Source organism: Vulpes lagopus, chromosome 18, assembly GCF_018345385.1.
Source record: "Vulpes lagopus strain Blue_001 chromosome 18, ASM1834538v1, whole genome shotgun sequence".
NCBI classification, from domain to species: Eukaryota; Metazoa; Chordata; class Mammalia; order Carnivora; family Canidae; genus Vulpes; species Vulpes lagopus.
This window is the reverse complement of record NC_054841.1, coordinates 29,363,167-29,384,441: the sequence shown is the minus strand read 5'-3', so window position 1 is coordinate 29,384,441 and position 21,275 is coordinate 29,363,167. Positions and strand designations below refer to the sequence as shown.

The following is a 21,275-nucleotide window of genomic DNA, read 5'->3' as shown; positions in this document are numbered from 1 at the left end:
GGGGCAGGGACAGAGAGAGAAGCAGACTTCCTCGTTGATCAGGGAGCCTGATACAGGGCTTGATCACAGGACCCCGAGATCATGACTTGAGCCAAAGGCAGATGCTTAACCTACTGAGCCCCCCAGGCAACCCGAATGTGAACTCTTTTAGATAGGCCATAGAACCTCCAGTGTGGCACAGGACCCAGGAGATCTATTTCTCTCATACACATGGCCTGTATGGCTTTCAAAGACATATTTGAGTTTGCATCCCCTGACAAAATGCCAAAGATAATGAGGATGGGAGGAGGGAAAAAAAGGCACCTCAAAAACCTTGAGTTTTGAGGGCATATTAGGGGTTTAAAGTTTCTTGTTTAAAACTATTTACCAGTTTTGGAATCAGAAAATAAAACCTATAAAAAGAAAAGATGAATAGGAAAAAGCAGGAAATAATAAAAGACAGCTTTAGATGCTGAGCAAGGTTAGGTTCATTGAAGAGCTAAGTAAACTCACTTGCTGCCAAATTTAAGGTGCAAGTTATATGATATTGTGCCTCAGCAAAATTACATATTACTACACATTTTGAACTACCAACATCATTTTAAGATCATTAATCTGCATGTGCTAATGTGTGGATTATTATACAATATAAATGTATCACACAATATAAGTGACTTGGGATCCCTGGGTGGTGCAGCAGTTTGGCGCCTGCCTTTGGCCCAGGGCGCGATCCTGGGGACCCGGGATCGAGTCCCATGTCGGGCTCCCTGCATGGAGCCTGCTTCTCCCTCTGCCTGTGTCTCTGTCTCTCTCTCTCTGTCTCTCATGAATAAATAAACTTTAAAAAATATTTTAAAAATAAATAAAAATAAACATCTAAGGAAATTTAATTTACTAGCAAAGGAATATGGAGGAATTTAATCTGTTAAGCTTGAATTAACATTAATTAAAGAGTGAGTACAAGTTATTGCTCTTATTTCCATATAAAAATTACAATGCTTATGGGGCGCCTGGATGGCTCAACTGGTTAAATGTCTGATTTCGGGTCAGGTCATGATCTCGGGGTCCTGGGATGGAGCCCCACCTCAGCTCCCAGCTCAGTGTGGAGTCTGTTTGTCATTCTCCCTCTGCCCTGCCCTCCACTCATGCTCTCTCTCCCTCTCTCTCGATCCCAGGACTCCGGCATCATGACCTGAGCTGAAGGCAGATACTCAACCACTGAGCCACTTAGGTGTCCCTCAAATAAATAAAATCTTAAAATTATAATACTTACAATAACAAGACTAAAGGAAAACTAAATTTTTAATTTGGCACTTAAATAATTGAATATTAATTTAAACCCAAGTAATTTTAAGTAGTCCGTGCACAAAAGCCCCACTCAGGGATCCCTGGGTGGCGCAGTGGTTTAGCGCCTGCCTTTGGCCCAGGGCGCGATCCCGGAGACCCGGGATCGAATCCCACATCGGGCTCCTGGTGCACGGAGCCTGCTTCTCCCTCTGCCTGTGTCTCTGCCTCTCTCTCTCTCTCTCTGTGTGTGACTATCATAAATAAATAAAAATTGAAAAAAAAAAAAGCCCCACTCAGATGTTAAAAAACACACAGATAATTTAGCTGCTATTAACCACTACTTGCTCTACTACAAGAGCCTTCTTCAAAGTAAAACCTTTGAAAACTTAAGTACAACTGAGTAAGTATTAACTGTTTAAGCAATCTCTCCCACTAACACTGGAGAAACTGAACTCCATATAACCCCTACCACCTCTCACCCAAAGGTAAGAACAGTACATCTCAATCTGCTTTAACACCCCTTTTCATAAACATAAAACACTCATACTCTTCTTTAATGTTAGCTGAAATGTCAAACTTAAATACTGGATGGGGTAGAGCACCTGAGTGGCTCAGTCAGTTAAGCACTGGACTGGGTTTCAGCTCAGCTCATGACCCCAGGGTCGTAAGATTAGGCCTCATGCCAGGTAGTCACTCAATGTGGAGTCTGCTTAAGGTTCTTTCCCCCTCCCTCTCCCTCCTCAGGCACACTCTCTTGCTCACACACGTATGAACTCTCTTTCAAATAAATAAAATCTTAAAAAGCAGGAGGGGCATCTGGGTAGCTCAGTGAGTTGAGTAGCTAGCTGACTCTTGATTTGGCTCAGGTGATGATCTTGGAGCCCTAGGATCCAACCCTCCGCAGGCTCCAAGCTCAGCACAGAGTCTGAGCTTGGAGCCTGCTTAAGGATGCTCTCTCCCTCTGCACACTATAACCGCCCCCCAAGATGGTGCACCCCCTCCCTCCCTGTAAAATAAATAAATCTTATTTTAAAAAAGAAATAAACACACACATTGTATGGACATGTACTATTTCTGGAAAGTTGCACAAGTTTCATAGTACCTGGGGATGCCTCTGGAAAGAGGAACCTAAAAGATGGGGAGAATTACATTTTATTATGTATTTTTAGTACACAATAAAAATACTGGAATATTTTATTTTTTTAAAAGATTTTATTTATTTATTCATAGAGACACAGAGAGAGAGAGAGAGAGAGAGAGAGGGATCCCTGGGTGGCGCAGTGGTTTGGCGCTTGCCTTTGGCCCAGGGCGCGATCCTGGAGACCCGGGATCGAATCCCACGTCGGGCTCCCGGTGCATGGAGCCTGCTTCTCCCTCTGCCTGTGTCTCTGCCTCTCTCTCTCTCTTTTTTTTTTTTTTTAATTTTTATTTATTTATGATAGTCACAGAGAGAGGGAGAGAGAGAGAGAGGCAGAGACACAGGCAGAGGGAGAAGCAGGCTCCATGCAGGGAGCCTGACGTGGGACTTGATCCCTGGTCTCCATGATCACACCCCAGGCTGCAGGCGGCTCTAAACCACTGCGCCACAGGGGCTGCCCAATACTGGAATATTTTTAATAGGTACATGTATTAATTATTCAAATGCATACATGATTTTTAAATGAAGCAAATTTTAAAAATACACTGATTTAAAAACATAAAACTAATTTTTCTTTTCAAAAAATTTTTTCAAACTTACCTCCTCTCTACCATAGACAAGCCACTACTGAAAATCATGGCCTTAGAGGTTCACAACTGCTGGCAACAGCACTACTACTGAGTATGAACTACAAGAAGAAAAAGAATCCTCTAGGACTTCTATCAACTTATAGCAAAACCCTGAGCAGGCTAGCGCCTCAGATTGAGAAAAGAGAAAGACACCAGCTGAAAGTCACTGTGAATTTAGCCCCTCTTAACATGAGCAGGTTTAAGCAGGCAATAAGGAGCACTGCAGAGCAGTGGTCTCACAGAGAAAGCAGGCAGAGGCACTGAATCAGGAACTGGCCTCAGTCCCTGAAAGGAGAATAAAGCATTCACATCACTGGAGACACGAAAAGGACCACCAGGAGAACAGAAGCATCCCTGTAAAAGCTCTGCCACCCCTCCCTCAGTTCCTTTTAGAAGAACAGTTGAAGTCCTGGAACTACTCCACATTGCTCTGGTAACAGTACTGCTGATACATCAGTGGTGAAACACATTATCTTTATTAATGGATAGTATTAATGTATTTACAGTATTATATTAAGCCACCGGTCAACCAATGTTTGAAAGCTAATTGCTCGTTAAGTTACTTGTCAATCAATGTTTGAGAATTCCTTGCACCAGTTCACAGCAATCAGATTTCAAGTTCTTCCCACACACAGCAGCTCAGTTCACGAACATCTCTCCTAAAAAGCCTGGGTTCTGGAACCCTACTAACATTTCTATTGCTTAAATCATACACCTATCTCCCTCCCCATCTCCATCCCCACTCCCCAACCCCAAACCAGTCCAGAACACCACCATTCCTGGCCAAATCTACTCTAACAATCACCAATTAGTCTTTATGTCCTGTGCAGTTCATTCTCCACAGTAATGACTAACCTTCTGACTACACATTAGCCAATCAACCCATGTGCACACCCCCAACAAATGTTCACTTATAAATATGATAAAGGTACTAATACATGTGAATGTTACAAAACATTATTTTCAAATGTAATAAAATAATGATCCCAATAATGGTTTTTATATGGGTAAGTATAATGGTAATTATAAAAAACTATTGCTATTATTAATATATTAGTATTAAACTTATTTTTTAAATATTAGTGTGACCATATAATCACGTATTTCTCACTGTGCTTGAAAAACCTCATTCCAATACGTTGTGACAGAGCAATCTAAAAGTTGGTCTCAAGTCAATACTTGGTTTTAATGGCTATCATAGCCAAAGAGAAACATGGGATCAAAAAGAAAAGAATACTGGATGCCTGGGTGGCTCAGTGGTTGAGTGTCTGCCTTTGGCTCAGGGCGTGATCCTGGGGTTTTGGGATCCAGTCCTGCATCAGGCTCCCTGGGGGTAATCTGCTTCTCCCTCTGCTTATGTCTCTGCCTCTCTCTCTCATGAATAAACAAATAGAAGAAAAGAAAAAGAAAAAGAAAAAGAAAAAGAAAAAGAAAAAGAAAAAGAAAAAGAAAAAGAAAAAGAAAAAGAAAAAGAAAAAGAAAAAGAAAAAGAAAAAGAAAAAGAAAAAGAAAGAAAACACTATGGCAGTGCTTACTAAATCATGGTATTTATTTTCCAACCCCAACCATTTCATAAACATTTTTCCTTTAAATCTGACTAGCAAATGTCCATCTTCCCTGATGCAATTATTCTTGAAAACTAATCAGAAGATTAGAAATCCATTTCTAACAAATGGATTTGAAACCCACTAAAACTATTGGGAGTATTTTCTAACTTTTTACTATGGGAAATTTAAAACATACACAAAAGAAGTGCAAGCTCTATAATAGTGCAAGTTCCAAGAACTTCTTCTTGGAAGATTTTATTTATTCATGAGAGACAGAGAGACAGACAGGCAGAGTCAAGGCAGAGGGAGAAGCAGGCTCTCCTTGGGGAGCCTGCTGCAGGACTTGATCCCAGGACTCTGGGAGTCACAACCAGAGCCAAAGGGACATGCTCAACCTCTGAGCCACCCAGGTGCCACTATAATAAATTCTTTTATGTCTTTTAACCAGCTTCAATAACTATCAATAAATGGTAAAGTATTCAAACACTTATGGTAAAGTAATAAGTTAAAGTTTGGTAGGGGGATCCCTGGGTGGCTCAGCGGTTTCGCGCCTGCCTTTGGCCCAGGGCGCGATCCTGGAGTCCCGGGATGGAGTCCCGCATCAGGCTCCCGGCATGGAGCCTGCTTCTCCCTCTGCCTGTGTCTCTGCCTCTCTCTCTCTCTCTGTCTCTCTCTCTCTCTCTCTTTATGTCTATCATAAATAAATAAAAATAAATCTTTAAAATAAATAAAATAAAGTTTGGTAAACGTCCAAATACAATGAATTTTTTTTCAGAGAGAGAGATACTTCTGTATTTATCCCTAAGAGAAAGGAATCTTTCCTTTTATTTTTTTTAAAGGTTTTATTTATTTATTCATGACACACACACAGAGAGGCAGAGACACAGGCAGAGGGAGAAACAGGCTCCATGCACGGAGCCCAATGTGGGACTCGATCGTGTGTCTCCAGGATCACGCCCTGGGCCACGGGGCTGCCCCAGAATCTTTCCTTTTAATAGAATACCATTATCATACTTTAAAATAATTAAAACAATTGTTTAAAAATCATCTAATATACAATGATATTCAAATTATTCCCAATGGTTTCATAAACATATTTTTAAAATTTTACTTAAGGGGCAGCCCTGATGGCTTAGGGGTTTAGCACCGCCTTCAGCCCAGGGCGTGATGGTGGAGGCCCTGAATCAAGTCCCATGCCAGGCTCCCTGCATGGAGCCTGCTTCTCCCTCTGCCTGTGTCTCTGCCTCTCTCTTTCTCTCTCTGTTTCTAATAAATAAATAAAATCTTTAAAAAAATAATAAAAATAAATAATAAAATAAAATTTTACTTAAGGAATCTCTACATCCCATGTGGGGCTCAAGCTCACAATCCCAAGATCAAGATTCAGACACTTTTCCAACTGAGCCAGCCAGGTGCAGCCTCATAAATATATTTTTATTGTTGGTTTGTATGAAACAGGATCTAAACAAGGTCAACACATTAATCATATTGAAATAGTATGTCTCAGGGAATCCCTGGGTGGCTCAGCGGTTTGGCGCCTGCCTTTGGACCAGGGCGCTATCCTGGAGACCTGGGACCGAGTCCCACATCGGGCTCCCGGCATGGAGCCTGCTTCTCCCTCTGCCTGTGTCTCTGCCTCTCTCTCTCTCTCTCTCTGTGTGTGTCTATCGTAAATAATAAATAAATGTTTTAAAAAAGGATTAAAAAAATGAAATAGTATGTCTCTAGTCTTTTCTAATCTGTAATAATTTATCTGGGGTTTTTTGCATTTATTTGAAGTAACTGGGATCTTCTACAGAATTTCCCATATTATGATATTCTTTTTTTTTTTTTTTTTTTTTTTTTAAGATTTTATGTATTCATGAGAGACACAGGCAGAGGGAGAAGCAGGCTCCATGCAGGGAGCCCAACATGGGACTCGATCCCAGGTCCCCAGGCTCAGGCCCTGGGTTGAAGGCAGATGCTCAACCGCTGAGCCACCCGGACTGCCCCATATTATGATATTCTAATCACATTCTGTGAACTCATAGTTAGATCTAAAAGTTAAGAGTCTGGCTTGATGGGTGCCTGGGTGGCTCAAGTCAGTTTAAGTGTCTGCCTTCACCTCAGGTCATGATCTCAGGGTCCTGAGGTCCTGGGATTGAGCCCCCACATTGGGCTCCATGCTTAGCAGGGAGCCTGCTTCTCCCCATTCCTCTGCTCTCTCAAATAAATGTATTTTTAAAATAAAATTTTTTTAAAAGTCAAGTTTAATTTTGTAGGAGGGAGAGTATTTCATGAATGGTATTATATTTTTTCCTATTGTACCACACAAGAGGAACAAAAGGTTTACTGGTATCCATTATGAAGATGATATAATTGATCAGAAGATTGTCAATCCCATCCTTCTATTATTATAAAATTCCCTAATGGCTTTAACAACCACTGATGATCAATCTCTAGGTCTTTTATTTCATTAGATCACCTGGAAATTTTTTAGAAACACATTTGGAGATTTTTATCAGGTAACAAACTTATGTTTCCAAGTTTTTCATTTGTAAAATTATGAGAGTTTTTATAGGTGTAACAAAATAACAATGAGATCATGAGTCATCAGGGAAATGCAAATCAAAACCACAACGAGATACCACTTCACACCCACTAAGATAGCTATAATCAAAAAGACAGAGGGAGTGCTTAGCTGGCCTAGTCGGTGGAGCATGCAATTCTTGATCCTAGGGTGTGGAAGAGAGAGACAGACAGACAGACAGAAAGAGAGAGAGAGAGAGAGAGAGAAAAGAGAAACGAAGGAAAGAAAAGAAAAGAAAAGAAAAGAAAAGAAAAGAAAAGAAAAGAAAAGAAAAGAAAAGAAAAGAAAAGAAAAGAGAAAAGAAAAGAAAAAAAGAAAAGAAAAAAAGAAAAAAAAGAAAGAAAAGAAAAGAAAAGAAAAGAAAAGAAAAGAAAAGAAAAGAAAAGAAAAGAAAAAAGCAAGAAAAGAAAAGAGAAAAAAATAACAAGTGTTGGTGAGGACATGGAGAAACTGGAATCCTTGTGCATTGCTGCTGGAAACCGTAAAATGGTGTAGCTGCTTTAGAAAACAGTTTTGGGGGATCCCTGGGTGGCGCAGCGGTTCGGCGCCTGCCTTTGGCCCAGGGCGCGATCCTGGAGACCCGGGATTGAATCCCACATCGGGCTCGGCGCGATCCTGGAGACCCGGGATCGAATCCCACATCGGGCTCCCGGTGCATGGAGCCTGCTTCTCCCTCTGCCTGTGTCTCTGCCTCTCTCTCTCTCTCTGTGACTATCATAAATAAATAATTAAAAAAAAAAAATTAGAAAACAGTTTTGGCAGCTCCTCTAAAAGTTAAACAGTATTACCACTTAATCCAGCAATTCCACTCCTAGGTATATACCCAAAAGAAATGAAAACATGTTCACACAGAAACTTGTTCATAACAGCATTATTCATAATAGACAAAAAATGGAAACAACTCAAATGTTCACTAACTGATTAATGGATAACAAAATGTGGTATACTCATACAGTGGAATGGAATGGAATGGAATGGAATGCATTATTTAGCTACAAAAAGCAATAAGTACTGATAGATGCTACAACATGGATGAATCCCAAAAACATTATGCCACATGCCGTATGATTCCATTTACATGATGCCTCCAGACCAGGCACATCCATAGAGACAGAAAGATAACTGACTGCCAGAAGCTAGGGGAAAGGCTGAATGGGGAACGAAGCTAGTGGGTACAGAACTTCTTCTTGGAATAATGAAAACCTTCTGAAATTAGATGGTGGTGATGACTGCACAACTTCAAGAATATATTAAAAACCACTGAACTTGGGATGCCTGGGTGGCTCAGCAGTTGAGCATCTGCCTTTGGCTCGGGGAGTGATCCCGGAGCGCCAGGATCGAGTTCCGTGTTGGGCTTCCTGCATGGAGCCTGCTTCTTCCTCTGCCTATGTCTCTGCCTCTCTCTCTCTGTCTCTGTCTCAAATAAATAAATAAATTCTTTAGAAACCACTGAACTTGTATGTTTTATTTTTTAAGATTTTACTTATTTATTTATAAGAGACACAGGAGAGAGGCAGAAACTTAGGCAGACGGGGAAGCAGCCTCCCTATGGGGGGCCCAATTTGAGACTCAATCCCAGGACCCCAGGATCATCACCTGAGCCAAAAGCAGATGCTCAACCACTGAGCCACCCAGGTGTCCCTGAACTGTACATTTTAAAACGGTGAATTTATTTTTTAAGATTAATTTATTCTTAATAAAGAGAGAGAGAGAGAGAAGAGATCACATGCATGAGTGGGAGGAGGGGCAGAGGGAGAGAATTTAAGCCAACTCCCCACCAAGGAGGGCGGTACTCAATCTCACAACCCTGAGATCATGACTTGAGCTGAAACCAAGAGTAAGACACTTAACTGACTGAGCCACCCAGGTGGCCCTAAAAGGGTGAATTTATGGTATGTAAATTATATTTCAATAAAGCTGGTTTTTTTAATTACTAGGAAAGGCTATTCCATAGCACACTTCTTTGTAAGAAAAAAATTACTTCTCACTGTTTAAATAACAATTTTACTTGAAAAGACAGATTAAGGATATTTATTTTTCAAATAGTATTTGCCAGGTAGCACACACAGGAAAAGTCAGCAAGTTTTTGGGGAAAAAAATGCAAAAAAAAAAAAAAAAAAACCAAAGGAAAAACTATCGACTCTACTACAAAATAGCCAAAAAAGGATAACCTGCCTCAATAATCCATTAAGTGGCAGTGAATGAATTTCATCTTTTTATTCAGTCAACGCAACTGTTCTGTCACTAGCTTACATTTAGACAATTATTCCATATAGCAATGTTATGAAGGCAGTCATTTCCTACTAAGAATACATCTTCTCGGGATCCCTGGGTGGCTCAGGAGTTGAGCGTCTGCCTTTGGCCCAGGGCTTGATCCTGGAGTCCCAAGACGGGGTCCCTCATCAGGCTCCCTGCATGGAGCCTGCTTCTCCCTCTGCCTGTGTCTCTGAGCGCCTCTCTCTCTCTCTCTCTCTCTGTCTTATGAATAAATAAATAAAATATTTTAAAAATAAATAAAATAAATTTAAAAAGAAAAGAAGAGGGATCCCTGGTTGGCTCAGTGGTTTGGCGCCTGCCTTTGGCTCAGGGCGCGATCCTGGAGTCCCACGTCCGGCCCCTGCATGGAACCTGCTTCTTTCTCCCTCTGCCTGTGTCTCTGCCTCTCTCTCTATCATGAATAAATAAATAAAATCTTTAAAAAAAAAAGAAAAGAAAAAGAAAAAAAGAAAACATCTTCTCCAGTACAATTTTCCTCCAGTAGCTCACAAAAGATGTGACTTTGGAGAGATTTAATTATTAAAAGAAAATCTAGCAAATACTAAGACATTATAGAAGCTTCTTATACTTTTATAACTACATATGTAGCAAACCTACCACACTGCAAAATTTGTCTCAATATTGTTCAAATCTTCACAACCCTTTCCATTCATTGTATAAGAGTATTTGCTGAAAAAGGAATGCATTTTGGCTTCTTGACATAGCTTTCCGGTCTTTTTTTAAAGCAAGCCTTTTTGGAAGGTGGGGTACAACAGGAAGAACCTGTCAATGTTATGTGCTTTTTTGTCTTTCATAAGAACAAATATATACTTTAATCACTAGGTTAGTAAAATTGTTAAAGAATCGCATAGAACAGCCTATGACTAAACATCATTGGAAGAGAAAAATGCAGAGGTTCTCTTTAAGCTCTGCATGCTTAGTTTTCAAGGGTCTTGGTACTAATGACAGCCTTGTATATTATTATTTTATATCTCAAGGTTCTACAAACTCTTAAAACAAGATTCCTATTAATGACAGAGGATGTGGGCAACCCTGGTGGCTTAGCGGTTTAGCGCCGCTTGCAGCCCAGGGTGTGATCCTGGAGATCCGGGACTGAGTCTCACGTCAGGCTCCCTGCATGGAGCCTGCTTCTCCCTCTGCCTGCGTCTCTGCGTCTCTGCCTCTCTCTCTCTCTCTCTCTCTCTGTCTCTATGAATAAATAAATAAAATCTTTAAAAAAAATGACAGAGGGTATGAATCCATATTTCAAGGAGGCTTCCAGGGGTGTATGAGTGACTCAGTCAGTTAAGTGCCTGCCTTCGGCTCAGGTTATGATCTCAGGGACCTGGGATAGAGCCCTACATTGGGCTTCTTGCTCAGGAGGGGAGTCTGCTTGTCCCTCTCCCGCCGTCCCTCACTCCAGCTCGTATCTAGGAAGGAAGGAAGGAAGGAAGGAAGGAAGGAAGGAAGGAAGGAAGGAAGGAAGGAAGGAAGGAAGGAAGGAAGGAAGGAAGGAAGGAAGGAAGGAAGGAAGGAAGGAAGGAAGGAAGGAAGTCTTAAAAAAAAAAAAAAAAAGGTCCTGGGATAGAGCCCTACATTGGGCTCCTTGCTCAGCAGGGGAGTCTGCTTGTCCTCTCCCACTGTCCTTCACTCCAGCTCATGCTCTCTCTCAATAAATAAATAAAATCTTTTTTTTTTAAGATTTTATTTATTTATTCATGAGAGACACACACACAGAGAGGCAGACACGCCGGGCTGCCCTAAAATCTTAAAAAAAGAAAAAAGAAGAAAAAAAAAAAGAAAAAAAAAGGCTTCCTGATACTTTCTAATGTAATAAAAGCTGACTTATTTAATCTGATTTAACAGCTCAGCAACAGTTTGTAATAGGAGTTGAACAAGGGTCAACTCTGCCATTGTTTGTGCTTACATTATTAGTATTTTCTTCAATCACTGGTTTCTTTGCAGAAATTGTTTTAAGCAGGCCCCTGGGTGGCTCAGTGCTTGAGCATCTACCTTTGGCTCAGCTTGTGATGCCGGGTCCTGGAATCGAGTCCCATATCAGGCTCCCCACAGGGAGCCTGCTTCTCTCTCTGCCTATGTCTTTGCCTCTTTCTCTTTCTCTCTCATGAATAAATATATAAAATCTTTTTTAAAAAATTGTTTTAAGCCACTTGTCCATTTTGTGAAGGTTTAATAAAAAATATGTATAAACTGTTATTAATGTTGGAATACATTAAAAGGAAATGCATGATTATGGCTCTGCTTGCTCACCACAGAACTCCTTTCTCTTCCTTCAGGGCACCCAAAGTTCTATAGCTAACACAGGAACACTGACTTACAGACCCAAGAAGATGCCGGTAACAATCCCTGAATTTAATGTTTTACCATTTTTTAGATAAAAATAATAAAAGCTCTAAAATTTTCTTCCAGCATCCCAGTGAGTCATCGTATCTACCTCACTTTGAAAATTACTGCACTAGTTTGAAGGCAACAGTGAACTTTTTAAAACTGCAAATCAGATCAGTTCACTCTCCTCCTTATCCTATAATGGCTTAGTTCTGCCTTCAGGATAAAGTCCAAAATCCTCGCATGTTATATAGGGCCCTCAACTCTGGCTCCTGCCTCTCTCTAGTCAAGTGGTTCTCAACCACTGCATATGGGTATCACTTGGGAACTTAAAAATATTTATACATTCTCAGGTCCCACCCTAGACCAATTAAATCAAAATACCTGGGGGTAGGGTATTTGCATCCCTGATTTTTTAAGTTCCCCAGGTGAATCTAAAGTACAGCCAGTGTGAAGAGCTACCCCTCTTACCAAAGTTTCAATTAGACCTTGTTACTCCAAGTGTGATCCACCCACCAGCAGCATCTGCCTCATTAGGGAGCTGGTTAGTAATGCAGACTCCCAAGTCCCACCCTAGACATAATGAATCAGGACTTGGCATTTTAACAAGGTCCCCAGATGGTTATGTGAACATTCAAGTTAGAGAAGCAATGCCCTGAGGTACCAAACCCCTTCCCAGCTCAGGGCCTTTTCATAAGTACTAACATTGAACTTCTCTGACATTAGCCCACAAGTGGGAAAGGACAGACATCACATCCATGTTACTCTGGGATATACCAACTCCAGGCACAATGTCTAGTATTTTCAGTTGAACAGCATCTAGTCTTATATTTCATACCAGTAGGATCTTATCCTAAATTTCCACAATATTTCTGACCTATTAATCATATCTTTCCTCAAAAAACAAGTTGCCTTTAGGTACATAACTCTTGGATACATATCATAGCACTCTATTTCAAATTCTAAATAAACTACTGGTCTCTTTTTCTAGAGAAATGTAAATTAAGCCTAATTCAAAGTACCATTACATTTTGAGTGAATTAATAAAATCAAATATTAGGTTTTGTTTGTAATAGTATTGGCTGGACTGGCAGGAAACAAGGCCACATAAATTTTTATGGTGTTATAACTTAGTTCAACCTTTCCAGATAGCAATTTGGCACTGAAACTGTAACCCAACTCAAGTGAACCCATTTTAGGAGCAAGACTCCAAGAAAATAATCCAGTAGTAGTATTTAAGCAAAGGTGTTCAAAAGCACCATTTGTTGGGTGCCTCGCTGGCTCAGTCAGAGCGTGCAACTCTTAATCTTGGGGTTGTGAATTCGACCCCCACGCTGGTTGCAGAAATCACTTAAAATTCTTTTTTTTTTTAAAGCCTTTTTTAATTTAATTATTATTTCTTTCAAGGTGAGGCGGGTACAGAGGGAGAGGAAGAGAATCAAGCAGCTTCCAGGCTCAGCGTGTGAGCCTGACAAGGAGTTCAATCCCCTGACCCATAGAATCATGACCTAAACCAAAACCAAGATTATTTTAAGATTTCATGGGGGGGGGGGGGGGGGAAGGCATCCGAAAGGCTCAGTGGGTTAAGTGCCCTACTCTTGGTTTTGGCTCAGGTGGTAATCTCATGAGTTGGGAAGTGGAGCCTGCTTAAGATTCTCTCCTTCTCCCTACCCACCCCTCCACCTGCTCACACCAATACACTTACACTCTCAAATCTTTTTAAAAAGTATAATTGTAAAAAGGATAAAGTAAAGGAAAAAATTTAAAAGATTGCACAAACTAGTTATTAATGCATAGTTTACTATTCTGTGATTTAAATTAGATACACAGGGCAGCCCCAGTGGCACAGCGGTTTGGCGCTGCCTGCAGCCTGGGGTGTGATCCTGGAGACCCGGGATCGAGTCCCATGTCGGGCTCCCTGCATGGAGCCTGCTTCTCCCTCTGCCTGTGTCTCCATCTCTCAGTCTCTATCTCTTTCTCTGAATAAAATAAATAAATCTTTAAAAAAAAAGATTTAAAAAAATAAATTAGATACATAGATAAGTATGAAATATTATATGCCATTCAAAAATACAACAATCATATTCTGTATGCACTGACTGCAAGTATAAAAAAAAAAAAAGCCATGCCTAAATAATGACCCAAATGAATGTGAACTTAAAGTCAATAAAGGGGCACCTGGCTGGTTTAGTTGGTAGAACATGTGACTCTCCATCTTAAGGTCTGCAAGTTCAAGCCCCATGTTGGGTGTGGAGCCTACTTAAAAATAAATACGTATATACATACAATTTGGCCAGGGGGACAGGCTGGCTAAATAGGTGATGGGAATTAAAGAGTGTGCTTGTCATGAGGAGCACCAAGTGATGTATGGAAATGTTGAATCACTATATCGTATGCTTAAAACTAATATAACACTATAAATTAATTGGAATTACAATTAAAACAAAAAATAAAGCAAATACAGTTTCACACTTAACAAATTCTCTTTTCTATAGAGAATATATATACAAACGTGTATATATATATATATATATATTTTTTTTTTTTTAAGTGAACTCAACACACAATGTGGGGCTTGACCTCAGGACCCCAAGATCAAGAGTTGCATGCTCTACTGAGTGAGCCAGCCAGGTGTCCCTATAAAGAATATATTAAAACAAATTTTGGCACACCCAAGTGGTTCCACGGGTTAGGTGCCCAACTCTTGGTTTCAGCTCAGGTCATGATCTCAGGGTTGGGAGATCGAGGCCCACATCAGGCTCTCCTCTCAGCATGGAGTCTCCCTGAGATTCTCTTTCCCTCTCTTCCCCTCCCTCTCCTGCTCAGGAACCCCTGCTTGTTCACATTCTCTCAACTTCTCACTCTAAGATAAATAAGTAAATCTTTTTAATAATAAATAAGTAAAAACACATCTTATTATTGGGTTATTTATGGATTTGCTGTTCAGTTTGCTTTTTTTTTTTTTAAGATTTTATTTATTCATGAGAAACAGAGAGAGAGGCAGAGACATAGGCAGAGGGAGAAGCAGGGCTCCTCACAGAGAGCCGGATGCAGGACTCGATCCCAAGACCTGGGATCACGCCCTGAGCCAAACGGGTGAGCCACACAGGTGTCCCTGCTATTCAGTTTAATAAGCGTTATACAGTCTATTTTTGTTGTACTCAAGCTCACTAAAAAGTCATTTCTTCAGCTTCGGTATTTAGGAACATTAGTTATTGCACTAGAAGTAAAAAGACAAGATTCTGTATTTGGCCAGCTTCCTGCTTATAACTCAAATTCAAACTTCACCTGCATCTCACTTTTTCCACATGACCATGAAGAAAAATAATGCAACAATGTTTACAAATCAACTGAGTGCCTCCAATGAAAGGAACTGAGCAAATACAAATATCAGAACTGCTTGAAAAACAACCACCACCCACACAGACAAGTCACAAAAGTCATTTATCCTCCTGAACCTCAATGTCTCCCTCTGTAAACTGAAAGAAATCAGTTAAAATCACATGGGGGGAGATTAGTTGAGGGAAAAGTAGGTATAGATCCCAGGGGATCCTGATGTACACTCTGATGAAGATCTACTAAGTCTCGTTCACATTTTGGGAGGAGGATGATTTAGTACAAACACCTTGAAGCAGTGGTGATTCGGATATAGGTCTAAAAATTTTAAATGGGCATATATCCTCTGACCCAGTAATTCCATTTCTAGAAATACATTGTTCAGATAACCTTACATATGAGCTCCTTACAAACTACTATGTACAAAAACATTCATTGTAACACTGTAATAGAAAAATCTGGAAAATTAAATGTTGTTTAACTTAAAGACTAGTTACAGATTATGATGCAGCCACACAATGAAGAGCAAAAAATGTCAACAGAAAGAATGAACAGCTTTATACCTACCAATATGGAATGATTTCCTAAATACATTAAGGAAAAAGGTGTGACTGGTATATACCATGAGGGGAAGAATACGGATAGGTACACACACTTATAAAAGTACAGTGTCTATGTAAAGCCATAGAAACTGGAAAGCCCAGTCATCTCTGAAGAGGTTAAGATAGGAGGGAGACTTATTTGCCTCTATATTCCCTTTTATACTGCTGGGGTGTTTTGTTTTGTTTTTTCTCTCTCTCTCTTTTCTGCTGGAGTGTTTCATCACATTTATTTATCTTTTCCTGAAACTGAGGATTCTCTCTAGCCCTCCCTGGGTCTAAGAGGCTGTGTAACTCCACCTCTGTGGGGCCTGAGCATTGCCTCCAAATTGAGGGGCATCAGCTTCTGGCCGCACACTGACCCTAAATGACCTTTCCAAAGCCCAGTCAGCCGAGGTCCCTAACCATCTTTAAAATCCTTCAGTGGCTCGGGCAGCCCGGGTGGCTCAGCGGTTTAGCACCGCCTTCAGCCCAGGGCATGATCCTGGAGACCCTGGATCGAATCCCACAACAGGCTCCCTGCCATCTCTGCCTCTCCCCCCACCCCCGTGTCTCTCATGAATAAATAAAATCTTAAGAAAAAAAAAAAGAAAATCCTTCAGTGGCTCTCCACTGCCCAAACTCAAAAACAGCACAGAGAGCCCTGCAAGCTCACTCTAATCTCATCTCCCAACCTTCTCCCCTCTACCCAACTCAGTTGTTTTAACCTCTGCTCCCCAAGGACAGTGGACTCTTTCCACCTCCAAGCCCTCACATGATGCTTCTTCTTTCCTACAATCTGTCCACAACACACAAACTCAGTACGCATCCTTTGTGACCTAAAGGTCCCCTCCCAGGAAAGGAATGCTCTCTATACATACAGCCTGGCAGATGTTCTAGAACTAGACTGCCAAGATTCAAATCCTGACTATTCCCTCATGTGCCCCTTATATGGTCTCAGTTTCCACCTTGCCAAATAGGAATAAGCCCCTAATTGACCACTGAAATGATTAAATAAGATAATTCATGGAATGAATTTATTACAGTCTCTCACAAGGCAAATAAAAGACAACAGTTATTATCATTACTACATTCTCATAGCACTTGTGAGGTTTTTGTATCCACCTGTCCTGTGAGCTCCTAAAAATTAAGATTTGACTTCTTTGCTTCTATTTTGTATTCCAAGCTCTTTACCTGGCAAATAGAAGGCACATGGACACCTTTACTTAAGTCAGCTGATTGGCTTTTCTGGTTCTGAATTTCATCCAGATGGCAAGTAAGTGACTAAAAGGTACCCACCCAGTGAATTGCCTCCTGGATCCCACATGCCTTGGAATACACATAGTAGCCAGGCCACCTGGGGCAGGCAGAGGTGAAAAGAGATCATGGGGCTTTGAAGCTTTCAGAGACAGTCAAGCAGATTGGAAACCAGTGGGATATGAGATCTGCCAGTTCCTGCCTGCTGACTACTTATGGCGACTGGATGAGAACAGACACAAGAGATGGGCAATCTGAGATGCTAAATATCCTAGATGTGCCATACACTCCAAGTAGGCCTTTGGGAAACACTCAGGAAAAGATTCTCTCAGCAAGTGGGTACCTAGAAGTAAACAGACGAGGCATATGGAGAAAGAGCTGGAATGGGACCTACAAGACAATTGAGAAGAAGAATCATCTTGGCATGGGGGATGGAAAGGTAAACATGACACAGCTCCTGGCCTCAAGAAGCTTCTCAAATCAGAAGATCTTTAAAGACAGAGGCAGAACTTGGCAGATTAAAGAAGGGGGAAGAAAGAGGATCACACAAGCAAAGGCATCCAAACATGTGAGAAGGCAGTCAAGCAGCTCCAAAGGGCTAGGAAAGAGGGAAAGGAGAATAGAAAAACTAAGCTATGAGTAAATAGAGGCAAGACCGTCCAGGGCCTTGTATGACTTGATAAGACATTTTGGGCTTCATTCATCCCATGGGAAAAGGAGAGCGAGGAGTTTTTAAGTAAACAAGTGACAGCATCAGATCCGTGTTTTTTTGCAGGAGTGGCCAGGCAGGAAGATGTTCGCCCATCTTCCACCCTCAGCTCTCTCCTCGCCCACCATCTTCTGGTTCTAGGCTGCCTTAACAGCAAGCAGGTGGCAAATGAAGACATCTCCTGGGAGATGCGACTGGTTCTAGAGCACAAATCCCTACCCTGGGTACAGGTTTCTGAAGGCATTTTACCCGCCGAGGGAGGTTTTGAACATTTCTCTTTTCCAATCTTACAACCATCATCACTGATCTCAAGGGGGGGGGGGGGGGGTTCCCTCAGCTCTGCCATTATTATTTTCATCTTCAAGAAATACAATCAAGAACTAATTTAAAATTAAAACACACGTTATTCTTTATTTACCAAAAGTAAAAAAAAAAAAGAAAGAAAAAAAGAAGGGGAATCCGCATTCCCGACTGGCTCATTTTGAATTCTGGGCAGCTGAGCCCCTATTTCCCTTCTTAAGCAGCCTCGACAGTTGGGAGTGGGCGGAAAAGAAGGGCCTGGGCCAGGGGCCAGGGGGGTTAAGGCAAAGAAAAGTTAGTCTCCGCAAGAGCAAATTTTCTCATGCCTGGAGTCTTCGCCTTTCTTCCCATTACACGGACCGGAGCAAATTCTGTCCTCACTGTTCCAAGTTTCTCCCTTCAGAATGAACTACGGCAGCACCCTGGCCTGGCCCCAGAAGGACGCACGCGAAGTTCTCGGGCCGTCGAGAGGGGTCGGCGCCCTGTCCCGCACGTTTCCGGGGACACCCCCCCCCCCCCCACCGACAGCGCAAGGACGCGGGGCCCCACTGGAGCTGCCTGACGGGTTCTGCCGGGAACAGAGGACCTGGGGCTCGGGCCGGCGAGCCCTCCCACACGCAGCCTGGAGCCGCCCCCCCTCGCGGAGCCCACCCGGGCGGCGGCGGCCGCGAGCACTCACCGAGTCCAGCGCTGGGCGGGACCGCTGGGAACGAGGACGGCGGCTCCGCCTCGACTCCGCGGCGGCGTCTCGGCCCGCCACACGCCCTCAGGGCCGCCGCCCGGCCCGCGGCTCGGAGCTTCGCGGCGGCGGCGGCGGCCTCGCCTCCATGGCGAGGGGAAGCGGCTGAGGGGCGACTGGGTGGGCGACGGTGATGGCGGCCGCGGCCCGGGGTCCGAACTGGCTGGCGCGCGCGCGTCTCTGTCAGCGCCGCACTCGCCGCAGCCTCGCTCCCGACCCGGCCTTGGCTGTAAGGTGGGCCCTGATTGGCGGTTCAGAGACAGGCGCTGATTGGCCCGCACCGAACGGGCGTATCCCAGCCCTAGTGGGCCCCGCCCTGCGCGCCTCCGAGCGCTCGCTTGCAAGCACGCCCGGGGCGCTGAACTGGGTCTCACGGTCTCAACCGCTTCTGCGCGGCGTGGGAGGTGTGCGTGCACCCCGCGGCCGCCCAGACCCCGGGAGCACTGACAGCCCGTGCACCACGCCTTCCGCCTCTTTACAGTCCCAGCCCCTTGGACGTGGGCCTTCCAGTTTACGGATGAGGAAACTGAGGCCAAATACGAATTGTGCCAATGTCTAGAAACCAAGACGGACTGCGACTCAAAAGCTATCTTTCCATCCCTCTCTCCAAATGTTTTCCATTCCTACTCCCCCGCCCCTCCCCATTGCTGCAAGGTATTCAAAGGACGTAGGCTTTCTCGGGGAGAAGAACCTGCGAAGTGCCTGGAAGGGACCTGGCGCCGTAGATGTCGTCTTACATCAAGTCGGCTCACACCATCCCCACCCAAGCCCCAGGGAAATCACTCCCGCCTTCTAGTTGCGCGTACCGGGGCCTGCTTTGCCACCGAGCCGACTAGAAATGTGACACATGGTGTTCTGCCGTTGGGGGGGGTGGGGAGGAGGTTCAAAGGGAGAGAGGATCCGGAGATGCGTCCGGCTATTGCGGTCGGGGTCGGGATTGCGCGCGCGGACCCCTTCCCAGGGGTCCCTACCGCACGCGTGGTGCCCCAAAGCTGTGCGTACGTCTGTCCCGCAGCTGTGGTTCCCAGGCTACGGGACTTGGGCATACGCGGCTGAAGGCCAGGGGACATGGTCGAGTTGGGTGGCGGGTGACACATTCCGCTGATTGTGGCCCCCACACAAGGGCCCTCAGACGCTCCCGGCCCCGCTCCAGGGCGAGTGGTTGGGCATCTGCAGGCTGGGGACAGATTGCACAGTAGTGTGCAAGCAGAGCTTGCTGGGCGACCCTCAATTCCGGACCCCAAGTCCGCGCCGCCTGCGGTGGGTGGAGGAGCGCCCCAGGGGAAGAATCTGTGGCCAGCGGCAACTCTTCTGACAAGGGGTGCCTGGGGGTACGTTTTGGTGCAGAAGGAGCCGGCAACTATTTCCTCGGATTGGTGCCCCTATCACCTCCAGTCCCCACCACTGCCTAAGGTTGAGACGCCAATTTAGGACTGTTTACACTCTCCCCTCTCCTCATTTGTGGGGTAAGTGACTATATGCTGACCGGAGCCAAGGCCTGGGAATACAGGCAGCGGTGGGCGGCCCTCAGGCCCTCCCAGGCAGGGAAGTTACTTCTCCAGCTACAATTGTCTCTTGCTCTCAGCAGGGCCAGAGGGGTCACGAAATGGCCAAACCCTAGGCGCTTCTGCCCAATAAACACAGTGGCGGGAAGGCCCAGAGACCACGTGCCCAGTCTCTTAGACCCCAGGGGCAGCCAATGAGGGCAGGTTCTTCCATACCTTTCCCAGGAAGTCCCAACTCAATCCATCCACACACCAAAAAGAAAACAGAAAAGCCAGAACTCAAAGCATTTGGAAGCCTGAAAAATAGACCATATGTGCAGGAGGTACCTGGGTATCTAGGGTAGCAGTGGCACCTTAAGAACAAACCCCATCAGCTTAGTTTTGCTTTATATACATCTACCCTATTATCTTCTAGTATGCTTCTTTTGGTTGGTTTATTTCTTTATAGTTTTACTTATCTTACCATAAAAAGGTTTGACATGCTACTTATATGTTCTAACAAATATTAAAGTATCTATTAAAATAAAAAGTGTTGAGGCATCTGGCTGCTCAGTGGGTAGAGCATAGGACACTTGATCGCAGGGTGGTGAGTTTAAGCCCCTTGTTGGGGGTAGAGTTTACTTAAGAAATAATAATAAAATAAAAAGTGTTCATCCTCAAGATCATCTATAGGACCTCCCCTCACACACACACACACACACACACACACACCCCATGTGGCCACACTTGGGAAAACACAGGGTGGGTGTGGGGGTCAGAGAGCCCTGGGGCTCAACCCCCTGCATTGTCTGGATGACCTGAATCTTCCTCTGCTACTCTTCCTGGAACCTCCCAGCCTCTGATAAACACATACAGCTTGGAAGATAACCCATTCTCAGGAAATGCAGTTCCTCTCTTTATGAGACAGCAGCACTGTGGTCAGGGCATTTGTGGTGTCTAAGGAATGAGACAACCTTAGACCTAGGAGAGGCAGGGGCTTAGGCACCCCATTCTGGACACCCTGGGAAGGAGAGTTCAGGTCTGTAACCACGACGACCATTTCCAGTGGGAAAGGACAGAGTCCCATTCCCATCCCCATCTGGCCATGTGTGGATAGGTGC

At 43.7% G+C, this 21,275-nt stretch overlaps 1 protein-coding gene across 2 annotated transcripts in view; it reads right to left on the bottom strand.

The window, feature by feature from the left end:
* The window catches only part of PTPRA (protein tyrosine phosphatase receptor type A), a 165,704-nt gene extending 146,817 nt beyond the window's left edge, over positions 1-18,887 (bottom strand). For both annotated transcript variants that reach the window (XM_041732618.1, XM_041732619.1), the window contains exon 1: positions 18,611-18,887. The gene's annotated coding sequence lies outside the window, so the exon portion shown is untranslated. The remainder of the gene's footprint in view (positions 1-18,610) is intronic.
* Positions 18,888-21,275: the final 2,388 nt, after the last annotated feature.